Source organism: Mixophyes fleayi (genome assembly GCF_038048845.1).
Source record: "Mixophyes fleayi isolate aMixFle1 chromosome 9 unlocalized genomic scaffold, aMixFle1.hap1 SUPER_9_unloc_2, whole genome shotgun sequence".
Lineage (NCBI taxonomy): Eukaryota > Metazoa > Chordata > Amphibia > Anura > Limnodynastidae > Mixophyes > Mixophyes fleayi.
In genome coordinates this window covers 161,863-170,743 of record NW_027445894.1, presented here as the reverse complement: position 1 = coordinate 170,743, position 8,881 = coordinate 161,863, and the positions used below count along the sequence as shown (strand labels likewise).

Below are 8,881 nucleotides of genomic sequence, written 5' to 3'. Positions count from 1 at the left end.
CTGCTCTTCCCTTTATCGCCTAAAACGAGGCTAGTGTGTATGCAGTCCACGGACCGAGCGATCGGACCATCGGTCGCATGTAAACTCGCTCAGCATAAAAAGTTGGTCGAAATTTCTGTAGTGTGTACCCAGCTTAAGGATGTGCATCGCAATAGAGTAGGATGTTATTTGCATAAGTAATCAGTTTAAAAATGGCCAAGCACATCAAACAGGAAACATATGTCGGGAGAAGTGGCCAACCAGTATGGGAAAAGGGGTTCTGGTACTCGGATAGTTATAGGTATAAATGTCTGAGATGTTGTGGGTTTATGAGGAACATGTGGGCAATGGAAGGTAAAAATTAAGTTGGCGAATAATTAGGTTACTCATGGACAAGTTACATATCAATACAAGATGGGAAAAGGATGGAGATGGTAAATAGCAAATTTCTTTTCGGTTTTGTCACGAGCCGTGGCGGTACGCCCCATCCTGGTGGGATCTAGCAGCCGGGAACGTGCTCTAGTTCTATGCTCTGTTATTATTCTTTGGGATTATCCTTGTGGCATAGATGTAGGAGGGTGTAGGGACATCCTCCAACTCCAGGGGGGGCTCTTATATGATTTAAACTGGTTCATTTATATTTTTATACAAGCTTCCTTGTTATGTTATTACCTATGCTAAGTCTAGCTAGTAATTAATTAACTGCCTCCTGAGGCTGATTGTCAGCCCTGTCCTCCTCTGTCCTGATTGGCTCTTATTGCCTGTACCTGAACTCTGAACCACTGCTAGTGTCCCTGACCTATCGCTTGTCCCTGGATCCTGAACCTGTGCCTGTGACCTTGACCCTTCTGCCTGTACCTGACATTCTCTCTGATGCTCTGTCCAGTCAGCTGATCTCTGGCCTGCCGCTACTCCGTGTGCTACCTCCTGTACCTGTGCGCTACCGTGTTAGCATAAACTCATACTACTCTGAGCATAAGACCTGGGGGCATCCGAGTACCTGTGAGCATAACCAGTCTCTATGGGAAAGGCGGCTGCTAAAGGTGAAGACCTCTTCTATCTGTTCTATGAGTTTATGCCGCACTGGTGGCCATAACAGGTATTAACCAGCATCACTTTATTACAACTAAACCATATAATACAGACATTATCATTAACCAATAAAGCAATTACCAGCATTATAGTTGAGAAAAACAATCCATAACTACTGTTTAACATTTAATAGACTTTTGTGCAGGGTGGAACATCAATAAGATGTCTTCATCTGGGTATTCACCACTAATTGCCACTGATGTGTTGGCACAAGAAAGAGATCTTGTGTTAAATATGTTAATCACGACTCACATAGTATACTGCAGACTATACAGTAGGCCCACCAAAATGCCCCTCCTGAGATGGTATAGATTGATAATTAATATTTGCAGCAATTGTCTTACACCCATGGTCCTCACTTTTGCCCATACTTGCCTTCTCTCCCGAAAGGTTCAGGTGGTTCTAGATTTTAAGGCAGTCCGTGGACTCTCTAAGAGCACACTCCCTCCCGGGTGCTGTGCAGAGGTGGGGCTTTTGACGCTATTAGCGTGGTTATGCACCGTCCCTGATGAGCAATTGCTGCAAATAGCGGCATTGAATGACAGGGCCATGGTAACAAGATTGCGTCACTACGTCATCTCCCCAATTGTCACCTGACATCCCCTCCGGGATCTCCCAACGGGGAGACTGGAAAGTTGGCAACTATGCTTTTGTCTGAGCATCACTTTAGGAAATGGCACATCCAATAACCCTGTATCTTAATCATCCTGTAAGAAGGAATAATATGTCATAATGCCAAGAAAACTATCTATTCATGGTACATACGTGTCTGCAGATTTTCTGTCATATTTAGTAAAGTCGACTCTGTTAGACAAAAGTAAAAAGTTTTTAAAAAATCTTCAAACATGTAAAAAAAATGTTAAAGGAGCTTCCAACTTCTAATTACTTTAGATTGCTTGCATAATTTTCAGCAACATTTACTATATACATTGTTTATTTTTCTGCCTTTAGTCTGTACCTTTGAGCCATATCTTTATATCATTCAGCAGAGTTCTTTGTTTTTTTTTCCCTTGGATACAAAAAAACCCTGTGTTTTGGATACAAATGTATCTAATGTAAATAGTAAAGCAGAGCAGTATTGTATCCTAGAGCTACAAAACTAAACACTGTGGGTCTGATTCATGTTCGGATGTAACTTGCATGTAAGTTGTGTGTTTATAAGTGCACGGAACTTGTGCGTAGTTCCGACTATATTCAAATTCAAATCTCAAGTTTCTATCTGACTCTGGGTGTAAGCGCGCTCTGTCTAAACAGTACTTGTCATAGGTAGACACACAGAACAGACTGCAGTACACGCACATGTGTAAGAACAATAAAAACTTATACTTTAGCAAAATATAAAATAACAGCTTCTAACAGTATAATTATAGATATCAATATATGTTTTTAATACAATATTTAAATAGTTTTTTTTTACATTAATGACATAAATAAATATAGTTTCAATGAGTAATGTGCATACAATGCGTTTTAATAGTATATCTTAGTTACATACAGTAGTTCTGTGGTAGCTAGTGGCACCCATACTTGTAATTTCTAAACCAAAGACTATGCCGTGTCAGTCATCACTATCAGCATAGTCGGCAGTTACATCTGTCCTGTAGCGGGTGCAAAAGATACGGCTGAAAACAAGCGCACTTTACTACAAACACAGGGCTTGAATCGGTCGCATCATCATCGTCGTAAAGCCCTAACTGAGCATGGCCTACATTTGTCTACACCTTCCCTCCCCTGTTCCACCTCTGTAGTCATGATGAGTCAAAAGGGTCATTGCATTCATTGGCATAGGGTCCATTTGTGTTTATGCGCAGTACAATTTCACGCAAAATACGCTACATATACGGACAATTCACATCATTCAGGCCCCACCCTGCTATGCAAGGACGTGAGACGTCACAGAACTGTGGGCCAGACAACGTGAATTGCAGTATCAAGAAGAAATAGGGTAATGCGATATTGTATTTCCTACTAACACAGTTATTCTACTTCTCTACGCTTTTTCTACGCTAATGTCGGTCATAAGTATAGACACTTGTGTGCCTGACATCTGGTGCTAATGTTACTAGGAGTTGGTCGCATCTTGAGATGAACATATGTACATAAACAGTGTATGCAGATAGTGCACCTAGCTAATATGACACTGGACATAATGATAACACATGATAAAATTGTATGAGTTCAATTCCTGACCATGGCCTTATCTGTGAGGATTTGGTATGTTCTCCCCCTGTTTGCGTGGGTTTCCTCCAGGTGCTCCGGTTTCCTTCCACACTCCAAAAAATACTGGTAGGTTAATTGGGTGCTAACAAATTGACCCTAGTCTGTCTGACTGTGTGTGTGTATGTGTGTGTGTGTGTGTCTGTCTGTGTGTGGGTGTTAGGGAATTTAGACTGTAAGGCCCAATAGGGCAGGGACTGATGTGAGCGAGTTCTCTGTACAGCGCTGCAGAATTAGTGGCGCTAAATAAATAAATGGTAATAATAATAATAAACTAATTTGCACCCTTTGCTTTGTAACATGGTTTGTCCAAGAGAAAATGTACTTGGGACAGGATGGACCTCCTATGCCTCCCTGTCCGTGTTTACTGGGAACCGGCTGGGCTTGCCTTGGCACCATCACCTATCTGTGTCCCAATTGCACCCCTCTATTTGCAGGAGGTGGGGCATGCTGCTTTCACTACTAGGCTCCTTCACCGGCGCCTAGAGTCGCTTCCTGCTGGGTAACTTTTGCTGCTACTGTACCCCCTCGCTGGGCACCTGGGTTGGTACACATGACCTCTTCCTTTAGATCATGGTTGCTGTGGATGGTTCCCCCTTGCCTATTAAACTGGCCAGAGTTGCAAGGTAGCGGGCAGAGCGTTGGTACTGGAATGCTGGGTCCCAACCTCAGAACAGCCACATAACAGATTAGATTGGTCTAATCTGTAGGTCACAGGAATTACAGCAGGTAAGTAGACATCAAAGCAGGATCTTGAAGCAGTCAAGCTCGTGTAGCCCTAATAAGGACAGTTGCACGCCAGTTGGTGGTACAAGTGATGTTTCCAGAAGTGTACAGATGGAATGATACAGTACATTGTCAAACAGGTCTCTTTTTAGACAGATTTAGACACAGCCTGGAAGGAGGTAAACTAGTGCCCTTTTCCGACAAGGCAATAAAACGTCTGATATATTACATCAGATATTTACCATACGGCTGTGATATATCCTCCAAACATGGAGTTAACACGATTTTAACTTTTAACAAAATTCACATCAATCTGTGATATCCTCAATCACTTGCTGCTTGTATTATTCAGTCAGGCTCTAAGATGCAGGATGAAAGCCACACAGGATAGAAAGGTGGCAGCCCCCTGCCATGTATACAGGCTAACCAAGTGTTGATCACTTCACTTGAAAATAATTAATTAGCATGAGGATTCCATTAGAAAAGTTACCAAAATTCCAATTTCCTCCCCTGTCATACTGCTTTAGAAACCAATACATGTAAAATACAGAAATACAAGACAATATAAAAAATAACTACATCTGCAATTATATAAATTGGCGCCTGTGCCACTAATTGAAATAAATTTCTACAATCCTTTTTATCTTATATCTTTTTATCTGATCATACTGTGCATGGGAAATACTGCAGAGCGCACATACTACATAGTTCTTAATGTTGTCTCTGAGTAGGACATTCGGTTAATGGCTAGACATTTATTTGTTTGAATATTCAATTGTAGACAGTATTATTAGGTCGACAATTTGAATGATGACAGTATTATAAAATGTCAACCAATATAAAAGATACAAACAATAGAGTACACCATTATTTTGTCAGAAAAAAATCTAGTGTAAGAATATGCTAATATTAATGTGGTTTTCCCATATATGAAGTATCCAAGTAGTAAAATATAATAACATAATTACTGGTCTTCAGGTCTTGTCTCTGAAACACAAAATTTATAATTTTGAATGTGTTTACTGAAAACATTTGTATAAAAATAAATGTGATTAGTAATGTTACTGACATAAACTAGTGTAACACACCCTAACAGAACGTACCTTTTACAAATATGATCCTCACCTATAAAAGTAAGAAAAAATGAGTAAGTACAGAATGAACATAAATACTTAAACATGTAAACTACCTTTCACCATTCCCGTATGTTATATGTTAAATAACTTACATGAGGCACTTTATCTATTTTTTCCTGCACACTACAAATAAAAAATGCAGAATGTTATCACATACAGAAAGTCAGAGCACATATATGGATGACCTTATGGGTTTTGGCCCTATGTGGCTTGGGTGTTCGGCAGGGGTGGACTGGCCATAGGCCTTACTGGGAACTTTCCCGGTAGGCCGGCGGCCTAATGTGGCCGCCTCATGTGTATTTTTCTTTTTTCATTTGTATTTATATTTTTTGACACCCGGCGCACGCAGGGGGGAGGGATGTTTGTGTTCCTAAGAAAGGAGTTGCTTGTAACCTATTTAGGTTGCCAGGGAGTTGTCCCATCAGTTCATAGCAACAGGCAGCGAATCACGAGGCTGGTTGTTGCTGAGTGGGAAGGAGGCTGCGGTTACTTGGTGTAAGGGGGAGGCGCTGGCATGAGGATCAGGATTTGTTTTATGTTATGAAGAGATGGGACCAGCACTGGCTTATGGAGGCTTTTAGTATCTGTACCTGTCTCCATATACTACTGTGTGCTGCCTCTCTCACACCGGTCCACCAGCTCCGTGAATGGCTTTTGTCCTGTCACATGGAGCTGAGCAGACAAATACAGGGCTCAGGGTTGGTCTGCAGTCTGCCCCTCCTCTATGGCTGCCTCCTCCCTCCTCAGCAGAATGCCTCAGCTCAGAATGGCATTTCCTGTTGTTTCCAGTCCTGCACTAGTCACCTGCTGTAAATACAGTATAATAATTTATGCAGCTCAATACTGGAAGGCATCTCTGTCAAACATGTGTGCAGCGATGTAAAACACAAATTCTTACAATGTGGTAGTGGTAGCGGCTATACTAGTAATTGTATTTGTTATCTTAACTTATTCATTTTTTTAACTTGGGTATTTTGACACCATCACAAAATCAGTAAAATCCCCCTGTTGTACTTCTCCTAAAATGATTTGCAAGCTGTTAGATTAGAATTGCACCAATTATATGTAATACATTAAAATCACTAAAAACAGCCCTCTCATATAGGGTAGTCTGGATTATATATATTATATTATTGCTGGTAATAAATATGTGCTACCTCATTTTATTTTTAAGACTTTATTTATTAAAGTTCGTCACAAGAAGTAATTACAATCAATAAGAATAAAAGATAGAATAATTATTATTATTTTTATATCATATATTATCATATATATCACCATATAATACTATTATATAATATCATAATACTACAAAATACAATATAATATAATATATATATATACACATATACATACAATACAACATTATATTATATTATATATAACATTTTATACATATACATACTACATACCATCATATAATATACTATTATTATATATTATTATCATTAATACACTAGTCAATATTAATATTAATTATTATTATACATTATAATACAGCAGATATAATATTTCTTCTTGTGTATGTTAGTAAGTTGTAGGAAATTAATTGTAAAATACACCCATAAAACCATATAATACAGGCACGAGGAGAAGAAAACTGTATCATCTTTAGAGGTTAATCTTCAAACAGCAAAAGCGTCTAGTTAGTGCTAGTGACCATCATCACTGTGAATTTACATAAGCCCTCAAGTATCTGCAAGTCATACAATAGATATATAATATTTTATGGTAAAGGCAAGTATAATTAAAGTGAAAAATTCATAAATGTAGTAATAGGTAAAGAAATACATTGGTTTGCTTGTATAACGTCCCCCACCATCCTAATATCTCTGTCTTGCCAAGCCTTGAAATGGGAAGGACATTGTCCTGGAGTAAAAGCGGGATTTTTCCAAAGAGGTGTTATATGGGAGTGAGTGGAAGTAAGCTTGAAGTGAAGTTTGCAATAATCCCAAATTTGACATGTGCAGAAAGTAATAGGATGAGATTTCAACCGGAAAGATCTTGCGCCCATTGGAATCCCCAGAGCTGAGCCTAGGCATAATACACTGCAGCAGGAGGCCTCCAGATCAATCCATCGGGGAGTGCTACCTCATTTTAAATAACTGAACTTGGAATAATTAAAAATGTGTAGAAGCTGATATTGCCATCATATCACAACAAACAGGCACATATATCCAGTAGAGCCCTTCAATGACCCGAACATTGTTTTTCAGTAATGATCAGAATATTTACTCCATACCTATAATGTATCCCAGCAGTACCTACTGTTCTCCAATAATATCAGTATGAGTGCATCCCAGTAGTGATTTGCATGTTTATCCAGAAGTGACCACAATGATATACACAAATATTTATGTAAAGGTGGGATGAGGGTGGGGGCTATTAATTTATTTCTGGGGTGTCAGAATGGGCTATTTATTTACTGGTGGGGACTATTATTTAATAATGGGGTCATATGAGAGGGTATTAAATGTGTGGCTGACTTGGGGGCAATGAGACCTATTTATTTACATACACTGGTACAGACACTGGGTACTCATATGCAGGTACAGATACTGGGCATACATATACTGTTACAGACACTGGGCACGCATATGCAGGTACAGACACTGGGCACGCATACCCTGGTACAGACACAGGGCACACGTACAAGTAAAGACACTGGACACTCATATGCAGGTACAGACACTGGACACTCATATGCAGGTACAGACACTGGGCACACATATACTGGTACAAACACTGGGTGCACACATACAGGTACAGACACTGGACGCACACATGCAGGTATAGACACTGGACGCACATACAGGTACAGTGTCACAACTTAGTATAGCATACCTGCTATCGTTGACACTACTCGGAGGAAGGTGTGGAGTCTAACGTGCCCCTGGTATTCACCAGGGACCCCCACAAGGAGGTATGGACTCAGCTGCAGGAGACACGCAGGTCGCAGTTCTTCCACGAGTCAGATAGCGAAGCACGAGAAAGAGTTGTCAGACAAGTCGGGTCGGTAACGGAACAGGCAATGAAGGTACACTAAGAGAATCCGAAGAGTAGATGAGACAAGCCGGGTCGGTAGCGTTCTGAAAGCGTGGTACACAGGGATATCCAATAGGGGTAGTCAAGGCAATCCGGGTCACAAGGGTCACAAGCAGGCAGGCAGGAATCAATAGACAAGCAATACACAGGAGCACTGAGGAAATGCTGGAGGACACAGGGTAGACCTGAAACTCTGGCACTGGAGGGGAGCACCAGGAGGGTTTAAATAGTCCCATGAGCCAATAGGAATTCAGTGCTATGCGCTGTCATGATTAGCGTCTAGCGCGCTTAGCATAGCGTCCTGTTGCTAAGCAATGGGAATGCTCCGTGGTAGCAGTAGCCGGCGTCTGGTTGCCTAGCAACCAAACGCACTACAGCGGATACAGGCGGCCGTCCCGGAGATCGCGGGCAGCGCTTGACTTACAGACACTGGCCACACACATACAGATACAGACACTGGGCACTGTACTGTGTGGCGATAACTATGATGCTCTCTGTATTGTATGGCGATCAGTAGGATGCTCTTTATATTCTATGGTGGTCACTAGGATATTCTTTGTATTGTATATGTATCACTTGCCAAATTATCATGCAGAACAGTATAGACCTTGCAATACATTTTGTATTGCACATCCATGGCAGTATTTTTGTTTCATTTAAAAAAAACATTTTTTCATTGTTCATGC

The 8,881-nt window shown here is 40.6% G+C and overlaps 1 long non-coding RNA gene across 1 annotated transcript; it reads right to left on the bottom strand.

Moving 5' to 3' along the window:
• Positions 1 to 1,789: 1,789 nt before the first annotated feature.
• On the bottom strand, positions 1,790 to 5,316 carry LOC142112061 (uncharacterized). Its single transcript, XR_012681145.1, has 3 exons — positions 5,243 to 5,316; positions 5,118 to 5,139; positions 1,790 to 1,875 (listed from the first exon to the last, which is right to left on the bottom strand). It is a non-coding gene; the product is annotated as an uncharacterized LOC142112061 (long non-coding RNA).
• Positions 5,317 to 8,881: the final 3,565 nt, after the last annotated feature.